The sequence below is a fragment of the Lissotriton vulgaris genome, chromosome 1_2, assembly GCF_964263255.1.
Source record: "Lissotriton vulgaris chromosome 1_2, aLisVul1.2, whole genome shotgun sequence".
Lineage (NCBI taxonomy): Eukaryota > Metazoa > Chordata > Amphibia > Caudata > Salamandridae > Lissotriton > Lissotriton vulgaris.
Genome location: NC_141686.1, coordinates 362904295 through 362922943, shown reverse-complemented (window position 1 = coordinate 362922943; position 18649 = coordinate 362904295). Strand labels below are relative to the sequence as shown.

General features: G+C 50.6%; 1 pseudogene across 1 annotated transcript in view; it reads right to left on the bottom strand.

The window, feature by feature from the left end:
* Positions 1-18649, bottom strand: part of LOC147736875 (uncharacterized) — a 52053-nt pseudogene that overhangs the window by 13738 nt on the left and 19666 nt on the right. The window contains exons 2-4 of the transcript XR_015307516.1: positions 12094-13079; positions 10905-11313; positions 8816-8963 (exon numbers count right to left, since the gene is read on the bottom strand). The product of XR_015307516.1 is annotated as an uncharacterized LOC147736875 (transcript). The remainder of the gene's footprint in view (positions 1-8815; positions 8964-10904; positions 11314-12093; positions 13080-18649) is intronic.

Here is an 18649-nt window from a genome sequence, read left to right as displayed (position 1 = left end):
TTGCAGGCAGATGCAGTCACAAGGTGATCTCTTTCCCCTCTTAAAAGTGCAGGGGGGTTGCCACCTGTCTAGTGAAACACAGGGCGGCTGCTTCAAAGCTGCGCTGTATTTCACTGAATGCGCAGCCCCCAGGGCAGCACGAGTTTGCAGCTGCCCCGGGGGGGGCAGCCCATTGAACATAAGAAGGCGCACTTTCCCGGGTTGCACCTGGCACACCTTTTAAAAGCTGCGCCAGGCACTATCAAGGAAAATGCACCACATTTAAAAAAGCGTCCCAGGTCTTCATGGGCATCTAGGCCATGAAGCAGACTCCTAAAAGTACAAGCTTCTCTTCCTCCCGAACGATGGACAGACACACTCATCTCTCACCTCCTAAGCGTGGCATGAGTTACAGTCAATAAGTGTCTGCCGCGATGTTGTGATGCATCCAGCATTCAATCAGAGTGACGCTATTGTTTATTGCAGTCTGATCTTGGTTTGTATCTTTAGTTTATACGATTTGTTGTATGGGTGTCAGCTGAGGAGTTAGATTGGAGTTGAATAGGTTTTTCCGCTGCGGGTTCAAACGCTCGTCTTTAAACCAGCGGCTGCCACATCCCTCACTCTCTCTAGTAAGACAGAGCTACCCAGATTATGAAAAGCCCCAAAAAACACAAACACATCAACACAACCTATGCTCCTGCCCATGCCAGCCGTGCCTATGCTACTGCCCATGCCACCAGTGCCTATGCTGCTGCCCATGCCACCATTGCCTATGCTGCTGCCCATGCCACCCTTGCCTATGCCGCTGCCCACACACATACATATGCTACTGCCCATGCCACCAGTGCCTATGCTACTGCCTGTGCCACCAGTGCCTATGCTACTGCCCATCCCCCCCATACCTATGCTCCTACCCATGCCACCCGTGTCTATGCTCCTGCCCATGCCACCCGTGCCTATGCTGCTGCCCATGCCACCAGTGCCTATGCTGCTGCCCATGCCACCCTTGCCTATGCTGCTGCCCATCACACACATACCTATGCTACTGCCCATTCCACCCGTGCCTATGCTACTGCCCATGCCACCAGTGCCTATGCTACTGCCTGTGCCACCAGTGCCTATGCTACTGCCCATCCCCCACATACCTATGCTCCTGCCCATTCCACCCGTGCCTATGCTCCTGCCCATGCCACCCGTGCCTATGCTACTGCCCGTGCGACCAGTGCCTATGCTACTGACCATGGCACGTGCCTATGCTACTGCCCATGCCACCAGTGCCTATGCTACTGCCCATGCCACCAGTGCCTATGCTGCTGCCCATGCCACCCTTGCCTATGCTGCTGCCCATCACACACATACCTATGCTACTGCCCATGCCACCAGTGCCTATGCTACTGCCCATGTCACCCGTTCCTATGCTACTGCCCATGCCACCAGTGCCTATGCTGCTGCCCATGCCACCCTTGCCTATGCTGCTGCCCATCACACACATACCTATGCTACTGCCCATGCCACCACTGCCTATGCTCCTGCCCATGCCACCCGTGCCTATGCTACTGCCCGTGCCACCAGTGCCTATGCCACTGCCCGTGCCATCAGTGCCTATGCTACTGCCCATCCCACACATACCTATGCTCCTGCCCATGCCACCTGTGCCTATGCTCCTGCCCAAGCCACCTGTGCCTATGCTTCTGCCAGTCCCACCAGTGCCTATGCTACTGCCCATGGCACGTGCTTATGCTTCTGCCCATGCCACCCTTGCCTATGCTGCTGCCCATCACACATATACCTATGCTACTGCCCGTGCGTATGCTACTGCCCATGGCACACATGCCTATGCTACTGCCCATCACACACACGCCTATGCTACTGCCCATCCCGCACATACCTATGCTACTGCCATGCCACCTGTGCCTATGCTACTGCCCATCCCAAAAATACTTATGCTACTTCCCATGCCACCTGTGCCTATGCTTCTGCCCATCCCACACATACCTATGCTACTGCCCATGCCACCCATGCCTATGCTACAGCCCATGCCTATGCTACTGCCCATGCCACACATACCTATGCTACTGCCCATGCCACACATGTCCTACGTGTGAGAAACGTGTGCAGTGTTTGATCTGTGTTTGCAATCCTGTTCGCTACACAAAAGCCAAAATGATTGCCTTTGCCACTACTTGTTTTATTATTGTTTCTGCGTAGCGTTGCTGTTCGGCCATTGTTGTTGCTTGTTATGCAATGCACTATGCTTGCAGCGCCTGGAGGTCCTGCAGAGAGCCCAGTTGGTTTAGTGGTGGCACATGGGCCCCTTCTGAGATTGTGTCCGAGGGAGGGCAGTGGTTGGGCATGGGGTAAAGGGGGCACTGCTCTCTTGCCGCCGCTTTGTGGTGGGTGTGTTGTCCACCTTCATCCAGTTCCATTAGCCAAGCGTTGGGTTTGTCTAGAATAATGAAGTGATTTAATTTACTTTTCCTGACATATTTTGTCGGACTCCCTGCCGGGATTAATGCATCTGATTTCAAAGGGGGTTCTGGGAAAGCAGAGCGTGCAGCAGGCGTAAAAAACAAAAAACAAATACCCACTACTATAAATGAATAAAAGTTACAGTTCTGTTGAACCCAATTCTATGGCAGTCCACGGCGGCTTCAGATTATGCTTCTCTTTCTTTACTGAAAAAACACTGCAGCCAATCAAACTTTAAATAGCATAGCCCGGAAGGACTGCCCCTCCATAGTATGCACCAATCAGGTCCCTCCAAAGGTATAAATGTCCTGAACACTAATCTTCTTTCTCTTTCTTTGCTGCTGCAGCAGCGAGTTAAGTGCATTTATTTTACTATATCTAGAGTGATATGTGGTTACTATGCGATTTATTTCAAACGTATACTGTGTTTTAATGGTCACGATCAATCCGCGTTACAAGTAAATTGCTGTATTGTTGACGATATATATTTACTGGTGGCTTGAGTGGAGAAGGACAGACGCGCTCTGGACGCTCGGGGAGCAGTCCCCTTTTCATTGCCACTGGATTCGTGCATGCGCAAACAGCCGTATCAGGTTTTTATTACTTATCGGCTGAGCGCGCATACGCGTCTAAGGACAGCTCAATCCCCGGTCCTCAGTGAACGACCGGCGGGGCGGATAAGCGTTGCAGGGCACTGCCCTAGAAGGAATAAAGGGGTGGCTCCCTCCACACTTAAAGAAAATAGTTTTTCCTAGTTAGTTAGTCTCCTAGTTAGTTGGGATACAGAGGTTTGGCAAATATATTGGATATAAAAGAGATAGGCTTTGGGCCTGGAATAGCTTATAATCAGGTTAGGGAGGGATTGTAGGGCCTTTGTCACCACTGGGTCACCCCCTCTGGAACCTTCTCCACACCTCCAATAGCATGATGGCGTACTACCCCGAGGCGGTTGACCAGTGGGCAGATTATAATCTAAGCCCCTGGAGAACTATGGAAAGCGCAAATTTAAGGCATCTCTGGGCGAGCCATCATTTCACTCTTCAGCTGAAGTCTTTTCCCTGGTGGCGCCTAATGTCATTAAAGACCATAGCTATGGCGGGTCCCTCCCTTCTGGAATTTCAGCTCTATTGAACCCAGGGGAGGCGGAGGAGTCTCCTCCTGCCGCCCCGGACATCTCGGACTCTGAGCAGGACAGGACATGGAATGGCAAGGCCATATTTGCATCAGTCCCAGAAGTAGTGATAGAATCAGTTGCCAGCAGATGGGGCTGCAGAGCCCGCAGCGGCTCTGTGGAGATGAGGGGCAGATGGTCCGTGGAGGAATTGAAACTCCATATAAATTGTCTGGAACTTTTGGCGGGCTTGTTTGCGGTCAGGAAACTTTCTCCACAGAAGGTGAGTTGCTGTATTCTCCTGCGGATGGACATTTCTCAGCAGTGAGATACATCAATCGTCTAGTTGGCACGAGGTACTGTCTTTTAGTGGAAATGGCCATAGAATTTTGGCACTACTGCCTCCTACATCACACCTCGGTGACAGCGGAGTACATTCTGGGCAAGTGAAATGTGGTGGCGGATTGAAACTCATGTTTCCTTCGAGACTCCAGTGATTGGAAACTTCATCCCAGGGTATTCCAACAGCTAAACAACAAGTGGGGCCCTTGTTCGATTGATCTGTTTGTGTCCAGACTGAAGACGTAATTGCCTCAGTGTTATAGTTGGCGACCAGATCCTCTGGCGATCAACTCAGATACATTTCTTCAATCGTGGATGACGGATATGCTGTATGCATTTCCTCCGTTTGTCAGTATCCAGAGAGTATTGGTGCAGATCTGTGGGCTGGAAGGTGAGGTGTTGTTGATATCTCCGTGTTGGAGAGCACAAGCTTGGTTCCCGGCAGCGCTGACCTTGTGTTGTACTCCTCCAAAAAGTCTGCTATATATGCAGAGATATTGACGAACCCTCTGGGTCAACCGTATTCATTAGTGGTTCAGGAACAATTGTCCATCATGGCATGGAAACTTTCAGGAGACGTTGGTAAATGCCGGGAGTTTCGCTGGAAGTAACGCTTTTCCTGCATCAATCTTGGGCTCCCTCTACGCATAAACAATATGAATTAGCTTGGCGTAAGTGGGTTGGTTGGTGTTCTGAACGACAGGGGGATCCCGTGGGTTCCGGAATTCGTATGATAGTTAATTTCCTGTTGGAGATGGTGACTAAAGGTTTGGCCTATCAGACAGTTAATAATTTAAGGTCCGCCATCTCAGCCGGTCATCTTCATGTGGACGGTAGGCCGGTGGGGTAGCATCCTTTGGTAAGTAAGATAGTGAGAGGCATCAGATTGGTGAATCCTCCAAAACTGCGATGTTCACAACTGTGGGATGCAGACGTAGTTCTGTGTTTTCTCAGGAATTGGCCCGCAAATGATGGTTTGTCGCGTAAGCAACTGTCGGCAAAACTGACACTTTTTTTATGTTTAGTTTCATGCAGAGGAGTATCTGACGTGCGAACACTGGACTTGGCAGGCAGGGTTTTCACGCCTTCGGGGGTCTCATTTACAATCTCAAAAAACAAACTCCAAGTGTGCTTCTTATCCTGCGTTTCCTCTCCATAGTAAACTGTGTGCTGTACAATGTTTAAAATGCTATGAGGATTGTAATTGAGAGTTTAGAAATGACGTTTCAGGATAGTTGTTGATTTCCTTATAGAGACCTTTTCGCCCAGTCACTGCAGCAACCTTAGCCGGCTGGGTCACTAGGTTATTAGGTCTGGCAGGTATTGATACTTTGGCTTTGGGAGCCCATTCGGTGCGAGGAGCTATGGCTTCTAAAGCTTTCTCTGAAAGTTCTCGATTAGAGGACATTATGACTGCGGCAGATTGGTCTTCCGATTCTACTTTTAAGACATGTTATCATAAGCCATTTTTTGATGTGGCATCTACAGTGGGGGAGTAACTTTGAACTAGCATAATCCGAAGCCTCAGTGGACTGCCATAGAATTAAAAGAATTCTAGCTGACGCGTCAAGAATTTTCAATTCTATTAAGGACACGGAGGCGAGGATTATCCCACCCTAGAAACATCGATATTCAATATGTGATATGGATTGTTCATATTGGAAATTGTGATTTCATGCAATGTTCTGTATACTGATGTTGGGTTTCATCCCGCCTGTAATAATGTTTGAAGGATATCCAGTGAGTGGTATGATACGGCTTTCTCTGATCTCCTGAAAATATAGGAGAATATAAGCCGTAATATACCACTCACTGGATATACTTCAAACATTATTACGGGCGGGAAGAAACCCAACATCATTATACATAACATTGCGTGAAATTACAATTTTCAATATGAAATTTTGATGTTTTGTAAAGAAAGAGGAAGAAGATTAGTGTTCAGGACATTTATACCTTTGGGGGTTACATGATTGGTGCATACCATGGCGTGGCGTGGCGTGGCAGTCCTTTCGGGTTATCCTATTTAAAGTTTTATTGGCTGCTGTGTTTTTCAGTAAAGAAAGAGAAGCATAATCCTCGCCTCAGATTCCTTAATAGAATTGAAAATTCTTGACGCGTCAGCTAGAAACATTTTTATCCCTGTGTTTCCTCTGAAAGGCTGATGAAGTTGATTATCTTTGATTTCTTTTCGAAACTTTTTTCTTGCTTTGGGAGTCTGAATGGACTGAGTGAGTCCTTTGTGGTCTTTGGCTGTTTTACACCGGGCGGCTGTGGCTACAATATCTCTTCACTGTGCCTTTTTGCTGTGGGGCCGCTGTGGCTACAATATCTCTCCTCTGCGCCTTTTTGCTGTGGGGCCGCTGTGGCTACAATATCTCTCCTCTGCGCCTTTTTGCTGTGGGGCGGCTGTGGCTACAATATCTCTCCTCTGCGCCTTTTTGCTGTGGGGCCGCTAGTGCATTAAACGGCCATGCATGCGCCGTCCCAACCCAGTGCCCCGATCACAAAGGTGGTAAATCAACTTTAATGGAAACCAGAACAGTTTCGTTATTGTCATGCCCACAGCACCAAGATATTTTTTATAAACTGGGCCAACTTTTTATTCTGCAGCAAAATTTTCTAAATATGTTCGGTGAAAATAGTAGAATTTGATAAAAAGGCCCCAACGATACATGTACAAAATATTTAAATCTGGCGCAGTGGCCATGAGCGGTGTGAAATAACGTGCCCACACTTTGCCTAAAGGTGGTAAAATAAATGACTTTATATTTTCTGGTGAATAAAAACAGCATGTACTCTGGAAAGACCCTTCCAAATTAGATCACACATGCTCTTCATTTTCATTCTTTCTCACATAGACTGCACACTGGTGCCAGCCTTACCCATGAGCATACATCACGAATGGGAACTCCACCACTGCCACCTCCCACGCCCAGTCTCCAGCCGGCATGAAAGAACCAGTGAACCTGTCGACAGGAGAGGTGGGAACAGATCTTAACTCCAGTCCCCATCACATACCAGAGGGCTACAGGCGTTAAACGCTCAGTGCTGACAAATACCGTGATCTGCAGGTCACGAGTAAGGCCAACTCGCGCTTTCATCCTTTCAAGGGTGGCAAACTGAGTGCCATTAATTTAAGTTTTAGAAACACACCTTATTTATAGCACTTTGAACCAGTAGAAGTACTGTACAAAGTGCCACATAAAGATATTATTATAATAAACTGATTTTCAATCTCAAAAACAAACCTGATCTTTGGAAAAGCTATATTAGAAAAAACTGAAGCAAACTGAGTTTGCACTATTTAAGCTACGTTTATAATAGGAAACAATAAAAATTCATTTTGACCAAAGTTTATTTTCACCATTCACACTTTAAAAGTAGAGGCTGCCCGTTTGTTCCAGTGTTTTTAGTATGAACGCAACAAATATAGAGCACATGGAGTTAGATCTATTATTTTAAACTGAGAGTGGACCTCAGGCCCGCCCATTGCTTACCATTGGTTGTCTTTACTGTTACTCACATTTGCTTGACTCTTATTAGTCAGCTTTTGTGGCGTTCCTTCCTCTTCTGGTGTTTGCTCCTCTCCTGGAGTACAGACTGATTACTTGCATCTCTCCACTGCTCCCTTTTCAGGCTTCTACTTTTTTATCTTTTTGGTTGAGCATTCTAGGAGAGTGCATGTGTTTTCCAGCTGCACTTCGAGTTCCTCATCCTCTTTCTTGCCTTTGGATTTCCCCTTCACTCTCCTTCTGTTGCCACTCTTGCTTCCTTAACTCCCACCCACCTTCTTGCCGTTCTTGCATGCCACCACCCTCTGATGTCTGTGCGCGTCCCTATCATTCCTTTGTCCTTTTACTTCACATCAACACCCACCCTAGCTTCGTTGCACGTGCGCTTCCCCATGGCCACTTACCTTCCATTGTCCTTGTGCTTCCCGATCCCTGCACGCCCACCCTTTGTTGTCTGTTTTGCGCACTGTCTGCTATCCACCTGCTTCTGTATTGGTTTCCAGCAGTAGCTTAAGTAATATAAGAAAATCCACAAAACAAGGAAAGTGTGCAGTACGACAGGCTGTTACTAGGTGTCCCTGTGGAGTTGTAAATCCATATAAGGTCCTGCACCCTTAATGCAATTATAAAGAGAAAGATTGCAACTGAGCAAACGTTTCCATTTGTTATTATTGGAAATGAGAAGCTAAATAAACAACAATGGTGCATTTTAAAACGCAAGGCAAACAAAATCTCACGTCCAATAAAAACAAATAGAAACATGTGCTCAGCTGCAAGGTTTCTCTTTATAATTGCAGTAAGGATGCAGTACCTTATGTGATCAGTAGAGGTCCCTTTACAACGCCACAGGGACACCTAGTACCAGCCTGTGGTACTGCACCCTTTCCTTGCTTTGTGGAGTTTCTTTTATTCCTTATGCTACTGCTGGGATATTTTTTCACAAACAAAAATAATTTAGCAGACATTATCACTTGCAACGGCAATAGCTTAAACTTTCACTAATGAGAGACCTACTGCATTGCAAATGCTTGTCTATATATGGGGGTCCACAGTAATGTGGTGTGGCCGGTAGGCAGGACATTTGAAACACAGACCTCCTCTGTGAGTCCTGACATGGTGTCCAGTAAAGAACAGTTACAGGGAGAACACCCACCCACCACAGACCGTATTGTGTTCAGTCTGGAAGCACCACAGGAAGGGCGTTTTAAAAGGCTAGGAACTGCGGGTTAGAAGAAATACAACTCAAGGCTCTGGCCACATTAGGGCACCCATGACACCCAAACAGGACCCTCAGAGAACCTGCCCAGATGTCAGCAGGTGGTAAGCTTCCTTGGTGTGTGTCATGTGAGACCACTTGTGTGTTTGTGCTCTGAGACTTCCGCCACGTGTCACTCACCTGAGGGACAGTCACTGCCATGTTTCCTCTCAGCGTCATCATCCACAGGCCTCAGATCTTCTGTCTCTTTTAAAGAAGACACACAGGAGGCGGTCATAGAGTCGGTTTCAAAGGAGCACAGCATTAATATTATCATAAAAGTTAAAAACTAACCTAATTTAAGAAATAAAAACATTTACTAAATAAATCAACTAAACTAACCACATGGCTTCTAATTAAATTTAGTATTATTTAAAAACTAAAACTAAAACTAAAAATGTCAGTGAGGGTAGGATTTTTTAAATACAATTATTAAATCGTTATTTTTAAATTAAACTAATATATTTAAATTAGTTATTAAATAAACATTTAATCTGATGAGTTGTTCTGCTAGAACATTTCTTTTTATTCGTTCTAGGTGAATAAAAATACATATTGCTCATTATTTTTTAAAGAACAACACATTTTAAAAATTTTCCTTGCACTTTCCTATAGGGAGATTTCCACCACATTGGCAAAGACCCCCACCTAAGTGTGAAAAGTTACTATTAGTACCATTACCCTTGTAATTCGTTTTGAAGAAAGCTTCACCCTCTTAATTTGAGGGGGTGCAGACATGTAAGTCAAGTAGATGTAAATGTGCACTCAGGAATGGTGAACCTCAAACAAGTGCAGATTTACACCTGGGTGCAGGAGTAAATCTACACAAGTAATTGTACCTATGTGACTTGGCCACTAACTAGGTTTTGTGCCAAACAGTAGAGTGTAAAGTAAGTTTTTTCACTAATGCTAATGGCCTTTTAATGTCGCTGCCACACCCCTGCAGGGCTCCTTTCTAATCTACACAACGACACCAGGGCTGGACTGCGGTCACTAAACCGTCCCAAACCAAAAGAAGGGGGTTCTCAGTGTCAAGTGTAAGCGCGTAGACCTTATTCGCAGCTCCAGAAACGATCAGTAGGTCACATTGTCATGTTGCACCGGTTAACAAAGTCAGTTGCGCAGTCACTCTACATCTCTGCTGCCCCGTGGCGGTGGACTGGTTCCAGAGGGCAGCGGTGTATGACAAACTATGAAAGGGACGTCTCCTGCAACGGTACCGCCAGAACTAAAGCTTGCTATGCTGGGCTGCCTCAGTGTGTGCTGTGTTGGACTGCCTCAGCGTGTGCTATGTTGGACTGCCTCAGTGTGTGCTGTGTTGCACTGCCTCGCCGTGTGCTATGCAGGACTGCCTCATGGAAAGTGCTATGTTGGACTACCACAGCGTGTGCTATGCTGGACTGCCCAGGGAAGAGACTGTATAGAACTCTCTCTCCCCTAGCAGACAGTATAGGTGACTCCATGAGACAGTACAGAACGCTCTTGCCCCTAGCAGATAATATAGGTGACTCAATGAGACAGTATAAAATGCTCCTGCCCCTAGCAGACAATATAGGTGACTCCATGAAACAATTCATAACGCTCTCACCCCTAGCAGATAGTATGTGACTCCATGAGACAGAATAGAACGCTCTCGCCCCTAGCAGACAGTACGGGTATGGATCCATGACACAGTACAGAACGCTCTCGCCCCTAGCAGGCAGTATAGGTGACTCCATGAGACAGTACTGAACTCTCTCGCCCCAAGCAGACAGTATGGGTCCATGAGATAGTATAGAACACTCTCGCCCTTAGCGGCAGTATAGGTGACTGCACCGTGCAGAGTACAAGGCCCTATGGGACTGTCGGTGCATTGGGGTGTCCAGGGCAATGTGCAGAGTACGAGGAGAGTTGAATATCAGGCGTGGTCAGCAGGATGTTAGGAGAGGGCAGACCACGCCTGATATTCAACTCTCCTCAAACCGAGAACAGAGACATTTTCTGGTTTCAGACCCTTTTGTACAGTGCACAATGCCCGAAACCACTCTACAACCACAGCCCCTTCTTAGTTTCCAGGGCCCTTGCACTGGACATATTGTCCCACACACCACATCACACAGGCTCCGTCTTGTACGCAGAGGTTCTTGTAGGGTGCGCATTGCCCGTCCCAGCACCCGCAGCCCATGCCTTACACCTACAGATATTGAAATGTGCACAGTAACCAACAAACCACCACCAAACAGCCATGTACCCTTCTGCGTAAAACACAGACTGTGAAATAAATACCTGGCATGGCTGGTAGTGGATCTGATTCCAGACTTCTTCTCACCAATGCGCCTGTGAGAGCCGTCCCACCTGCACGCAGAGTGTCCCGTCCGAGGCATGATGTGGGCGCGGATGTACTGTGGGCATCAGTACATGGTGACACTACCTTGTAATCCACGTCTGCCTCATGTACATCAGGACGCACCGGCTGCATGCGCTGGTTCCACTCTGAGCCACGCCCACCAACGGGCAATGGTTCTGGCTTTAGGTGTTCACCTGGTTCCTTCCCATCTGGAAGCATTACTTCTAAGCTGTGGTGCTGCTGTGGTTCATGCCCTGGTTCCTTGCATGGGTCCCGCTGCAGTCCATGTCCATCTGGAAGCACTCGTTGCAAGCTGTGGTGCTGCTGTGGTTCATGCCCTGGTTCCTTGCATGGGCCCCGCTGTAGTCCCTGTCCAGATGGAAGCACTCGTTGGAAGCTGTGGTGCTGCTGTGGTTCATGCCCTGGTTCCTTGCATGGGTCCCGCTGCAGTCCCTGTCCAGCTGGAAGCACTAGATGGAAGCTGAGGTGCTGCTGTGGTTCATGCCTTGGTTCCTTGCATGGGTTCCGCTGCAGTCCCTGTCCAGCTGCAAACACTCGTTGGAAGCTGTGGTGCTGCTGTGGTTCATGCCCTGGTTCCTTGCATGGGCCCCGCTGTAGTCCCTGTCCAGCTGCAAACACTCGTTGGAAGCTGTGGTGCTGCTGTGGTTCATGCCTTGGTTCCTTGCATGGGCCCCGCTGTAGTCCCTGTTCAGATGGAAGCACTCGTTGCAAGCTGTGGTGCTGCTGTGGTTCATGCCCTGGTTCCTTGCATGGGCCCCGCTGCAGTCCCTGTCCAGCTGGAAGCACTCGTTGCAAGCTGTGGTGCTGCTGTGGTTCATGCCCTGGTTCCTTGCATGGGCCCCGCTGTAGTCCCTGTCCAGATGGAAGCACTCGTTGGAAGCTGTGGTGCTGCTGTGGTTCATGCCCTGGTTCCTTGCATGGGTCCCGCTGCAGTCCCTGTCCAGATGGAAGCACTCGTTGGAAGCTGTGGTGCTGCTGTGGTTCATGCCCTGGTTCCTTGCATGGGCCCCGCTGTAGTCCCTGTCCAGATGGAAGCACTCGTTGCAAGCTGAGGTGCTGCTGTGGTTCATGCCTTGGTTCCTTGCATGGGTCCCGCTGCAGTCCCTGTCCAGCTGGAAGAACTAGATGCATGCCAAGGTCTTGCCCCCCCAGCAGTCCTGGTTGTAGGCGCAGGTCCTTCTGCTGGTCCAGCCGAGTCTGAAGCACGGGCCCTGTATGTTGGTCCTTCTGCGAGTCATGGACCCCTGGAGATGATGGCTTTATTAAATGGCTGTCTTGTGGGTCCCAACTATCAACAGACAATGGCTCTTGCTTCAAGGGTTCATCTAACTCCGGCTCACTTGAAAACACTGGTGGTAAGCCGGGGGCCCGCATTGGGTCATGACTATCAGGAAAGACTTGTAGACTTGGGCTAGGCACCCCTGGGCTCGCTGGACGAGCAGTTGGAAGGGACCTGGGGAAGCTACAATCTCTGACGCCTGCTGGACTCACTGCCTCCAAAGACACTGCACCGCCTTCTAGGAAATCTCGACCCTTTTCTACCCAGATTTTTTCCATAAGATGTGCAACTCGAAAAGGGACCTCTCCCACTGAATTGTGCAAGTTATCGAGTTTGGCTTCCAGCCGCTCTAGCATGGCCAACATTACCAGAGTGGGAGGGTGCCCCACATGGGACTCTGGATTAGGACCACTGTGCGCATCGGAGGTCATGTTAGGGGGGGTGCGAGTCCTGCTTACAGTTGTGCTGTAGTTGTTCACATCCTTCTCCAAAGCATTTATGAGGATGCTTTCTTGGCAGGACCCAAAAAGCAGAGTGTCTGGCATTGGTAGCTTTCCAAACTCTTCCTGGGCAGTCCATCCACAGATCTGGGAACCCAGGTTGTTGGCGCCTCCAGGCCTGTGGAGATCTTCAGGTCGTGGTCTTGCAGCAGAGAAGTTATGACTTGGAAAGGCTGCAAGTGTTCCTCTTAGACCTTCAGGTGAATTTGGGACTTTTCCATCACTTTCTGAAGCCTGCGCTCTCCACATTCTAAATGTTGATGTTCTGCGATCCAGTGTCTGCAAAGGGGATGAAAAAAAGAACAGAAACATTTTAAAATGAGAAAATCAAGGCAAAATGTTCAAAGTAACAAGGGAACGGCCAACCTATATAAAAACTCCCTTGGTTTTGTGATGCACCTCACTCCTTATACAATCTCCTCAATAGTTTAAACTGAAAACTGAGCCTTATGCTCACAATGTGTGCAACTCCCCTGCCCCTGCCGTTGCTCTGGGGCGGTTAGAACCCAAATACACTTTACCAACTGTAGGTTGCACCACCTAACATAAGAAGTCCATAAAGAAGTAAATATACGAATGTCCGCCCAATGTTGAGAAAAATCAGAGTTCTTTATTCTTCTTTACAATATTGACAATTGTACACCAAACAGCCAACACGTTTCATTCTATACGAAGAACTTCATCAGGGCTGTAAAACAATATTTAAAAACACATATGTAGGGCGTGGCCAAGATGGCGGCTTGAACGGACGGCGATTTCTGTGGCTCCCCGTCCCGATCCCCAATGCTGCCCTTTATATTGCGGTTTAATCCCCCCCCCCCAGCACCACACAATCTGTCAGCCTTGCGGGGACACCCTACAACTGCTCCCCTGAGCCCAGGTCCTGACCAGCGCGATCTCCGGGCTTCCTCCAAGTGGTAGGACACTCGCTGACGAGGGCAATCGTAATGGCCGCTGACTCCGCCGAGTAACAGCGGCCGGCCGGATTCCCTGCTGCCGACCGAGCCCACCCACGGCACATCGCCAGCCGTGCTCCCGGCCCACCTGCTTGAGGCTGGGGACCCGCGACAGCGGCGAAAGAGAGAGCACCCGCCGACGCGTCACCCCTGACGGTGGGAGGCAGAGCCCGCCGGGAGGAGCAGCACTCGAGGCCCCGGCTCCGGGCCTCTGCGGGACCCGCGGCGAAGACCTTCACGCAGCCGGCACTACGCGGGACCCCTGGCGGCTCCTGGGAGACCCGAGGAGGCAACGGGCTCAGGCCCACACGGAGGTGAGGACAGCTCGGGGCTGGTGGGAGCCGAGAGCTCGGGGGGCGCAATCGAGCCACCGGCGAAGGGCCCAGCTAGGCCCACAGACCGCAAAGCGAAGGCGGCGAGGAACGCGCGCCTGAAGACAGGGCCACTGAGAGGCGAGGCAGGGAGCTGAGAGTGGAGGGGTCCTCACAAACCTCCGCCAGGCGACCAAAAAGGTGGAACTAGGGGGCCCTGCACACAATAGCGAGGGACCTGCCCATGACGCAGTGACCGTTTGCCTCGGGGACAAACAGCCCCTCACAGACTCCTCGTGGTAGGGCCCTGGGGCTATAACCACAATAGAACCTTGCCTGACTACCAACACCCTCTTGCCTGGGAAGCCAGATCTCCGTACCGGCCGCTTCACGCCGGGACCACCCATCACCGGCCACTGAGATCAGGAGGACGGAGACCTTGCCCTTGGTCGGCGCTGCCACCTACCACGATATCGGGGACAACTGCGTTGGGACACACACACACCCAAAATTCTGCCCTAGGGGCCCTGACGGGCAGGGCCACCGGTCTGACGGAAGCGCAGCGGACAGTTTGGCGGGTCTCAGGAAGAAAGGGGAACGCACGCTTCCAGAGATGCTTGCGAAAGGCAACGCCAAACACGACATAGGGCCACCCTCCCCCGAGGTCCCCAAGTCACGACCGACGCCCGCTGACAATAATGTGACAATCACTAAATCTTTCCTGGAGTCCTTGTTTAACTCCCTTAGAGACGACTTCAAAGCCTTGAAGCAAGAGGTGGCCGGAGAGGTTAGGGAGCTTAGGAGAGATGTGGAGGGCCTGGGAGAGAAATCCATTGAGGAAGCCGATCAAACGAGAAGAGAAGCGGTCGAGCAACTCCAGCAGGAGGTCTTACGGCTCAAAGATCAACAGGTGGACCTCCAGGCCTACGCGGAGGACTTAGAAAATCAGTCCCGCCGTAATAACATAAATGTCCGGGGGGGCCCATAAAAAGCAGAAGGGACGGACGTCACTGGCTATTTACAAGATCTTTTCCGTGAGATACTGGGCGAACCCTCAGATAGACAGGGGACACAGAGTGGGGCTCCCCATGCGCTCATCTGCCCCGCCACCGGATATTTTAGCGTTCCTCCCTGATTTCCCGCTCAAAGAAAGGATTCTCCGAGAAGCTCGACGGAACCAACCCCTTCAGTACCGCTGCCACCCCATCGCCCTGTATCAGGACCTTTCTGCTATCACTCTCCAGAAGAGGAAGACATTCAGGGTGGCTACGGACTTTCTGCATCAACAAGAGGTCCCCTACTCCTGGGGACACCCGTTCCGTCTGATCTTCAAATGGAATGGGGCCCTACAACAGCTGCGTTCCCTCAAGGACACCTGCACACTACTGGGCATTGAAATGGTAGACGACGCATCGCCAGTGGGGCCCTCCCAGGAGTCCTCCCTTGGAGGCTGGTAAACGGTGGGCCGAAGACGATCCTTGGATCTACGCTCCAAGCCTGAAGCTCATCTCACAGGACAGAGCTACGGCCAATCTAGAAGTGGCCAAAGAGACATCATCCGCCGACTGACTTCTCTGACGGGGGAGGGGGGAGTATCACCGCATTGTTGCATACTAAGCGGAGGGGACGGGCAGGGGGCCACGAAGGCCGGCATTGGACATCACCCCAATAGGTATTGTTACCACAGACCTGTGTTGGACTGACAGGACTGGGACATTGTATCCACAAAGTTGGGAAGTTGGATCCGGGTGGAGGGAAGCGGGGGACTGGTCATTGGGACTGGGGGTTTTTTGGGGTTAGGGATGGAGGGAGGAACGGGAGTTTTTGGGGGGGTGGGCGGGGAGGGGTGGAAGGGGAGGGAGAGAAGCCGGTGTGTCACAGGGAATTCCACATTCTGGGCTTGTCGCCCTTTACCCTCGTTTCAGAGCACAGCGCTGTCATCCTCATACAACACCTCTCCTTTACCTGATTTGTAATGGCTAATTCTGCCTTGAAAGTGTTGACCCTAAACGTGAAGGGCTTGAACAATCACATCAAGCGGAGGGCAGTGATGTCATATCTAGAAAACTCAGGGGCGGGGATTTGTCTACTTCAGGAGACCCATTTGCTTACGAAAGATTGGCATAGGATGCGCTCCCGCGCTTTTCCACAGCAGTTTTTCTCCTCACTACCATCGAAGAAGGCGGGGGCGGCCATTCTGATTTCTAGGCACTTCAGAGGGAGGATAGGGGATAAAGTGGGGGAAATTAAGGGCAGACTCCTGGCCTACACCTTTCACATTGGCGATCAACACCTCACCATTGGTTCCTTTTACGCCCCTAACACAGGTCAAGAGCCCTTTATGAAGGGTGCCATTTCAGAGGCGCTTCAGTCACCCGACGCCCTCTTGCTCCTTGGGGGGGGATCTCAACCTAGTGTTGGACACTCATATGGATAGGTCCGGCCACAGATATGGGGACACGGGCGCCCTTTCCAGTGCAGGTAAGGCTTGGTTACAGGAGCGGGGCTGGGTGGATTTGTGGAGGGCTAAGCACCCTACTGCGTCCCAATTCACTTTCAACTCCCATGTGCACCGCACTTACACCAGGCTCGACTACTTCCTAGGATCCTCCGACCTGGCCACTTCCCTCGCTGACGTCAGCATTGTCCCTGCCGCCCTCTCCGATCATGATGCCGTGGAGATTTTGCTTGAGCTTCCTAGCCCTAGTCGCCCCCCCAGGGGCGTGGAGACTACGCAAGACTCTGTTACAACGCCCAGAGGTAACTAAACAAATCCGTTCATGTATCACAGATTACTTAACCATTAATGACACACCGGAGACGCCAATCACAGCTCTGTGGGGAGCGCTGAAATCGGTGGTCCGTGGCGACCTCATTGCCATAGCGGCAGCAGAGGCTAAGGCTCGTAAAGCGAAGCGAGAGGACCTCTCTGCCCAGGTCTCTGAACTCGAGAGAGTTCACAGTCGGACCGGGGCTCCATGGGTGTGGAAACAATTGAAGGCCGCCAGTGCCCAATTAGCCAGCCTAGATACCGACAGGGCTGAATTCGCGGTTCTCCGACTGCGCCACTCGTACTACATCGGGGGGAATAAAACAGGCCGACTTCTGGCCAGCGCGCTGAAAGCCAAGTCACAACACTTGAAGATTTCCGGCCTTCGAGACGACAATGGTGTGGCAGTTGAGGGGGGAGACAAAGATCGCGGAAACATTCAGAGACTTTTATGCCTCACTATACCATGCTGATAACGCCCCGAGCGGGGATATTGACAGCTATTTGGAGACAGCGGAGATTACCGCACTCTCCCCGGGAACGGTGGATACCCTGGAGGCCTCCATCTGCCTGGAGGAGGTGCTGGCAGCTATCTCTCGCCTCCGCCCTCTTAAATCTCCGGGGCCTGACGGTTTTTCGGCCGGTTTGTATAAGATCTTCAGCTCACTACTTGCTCCTATCCTGACCAGCTCTTCAATTCCTTCACCGGCCCGGGTTCCATCCCCCCCTGTATGCTGACGGCCGAAATTGTGGTGTTGCCTAAGCCCGGCAAAGATCCCACACACTGCTCGGCATTTCGCCCCATTTCTCTTCTCAATTAAGACCTGAACCGTGTCTGCCCGGGATTCTGGAACCCGACCAATCAGGCTTTGTCCCGAGCCGCCAATGTAGCGATAACACCAAACGGATCCTACATTTGGTCGACAAGGCCCAGTTCCAGCAATCGGACTCGGCTCTTGTCGCAAGCGACACAGAAAAAGCGTTTGACCACGTCGATTGGAACTTTTTACAGCGGGTGCTAGCCCGCTTTCGGCTCCGGGATCGCTTCCAATCCTGGATTGCGAGTTGTTACCATCTCCCCTCCGCACGGGTCCACTTGGGCGGCTACCGTTCTAGCCCCTTCGAAATACAAAGAGGCACAAGGCAAGGGTGCCCACTCTCACCCCTTTTATTTGCCCTTTACGTCGAGCCTCTGGTGCAAAAAATTCGCGATAACCCCAATATTCACAGCATCACTTTTGGCGGGGAGCCACACACGATCGGCCTATACGCCGACGATATTATTGCCGCCCTCGATAACCCGGAACACTCTATCCCTGCTTATTTGGAGGAGATTGACACCTTTGGCGCCATATCTAGCTTTAAAATTAACAGGGGGAAGTCGCTGATCTTGCCCCTGGGCAGGAACGCCTGAGCTCTAGGCGATGCGCCATCATATGGCGGAGGTCTGCAGACGACAACACAACTCCCTTATTTGGGCATCATGCTCACCTCCTCCACGGAATCAACGGTTTCCCTCAATTACGACACCCTCTCCTCCCGAATTCGAGCTGACCTCGTGCAGTGGTCTAAACAACCGCTCTCTTTGCTGGGCCGTGTCGCGGCAGTGAAAATGTCGGCACTGCCCTGGATTTTGTATATCTTCCAGACCATTCCGGTAACTCCTCCAGCTGGGGCTATCGCACATCTCCAGACTGCCTTTCACCATTTTATCTGGCGGGGAAAGCGCCCGCGCCTACACAAACAACTGGCATATCGCGGTGTCGATGAAGGCGGCCTCGGGATCCCCAATCTCCACCAGTACTTCTAAGC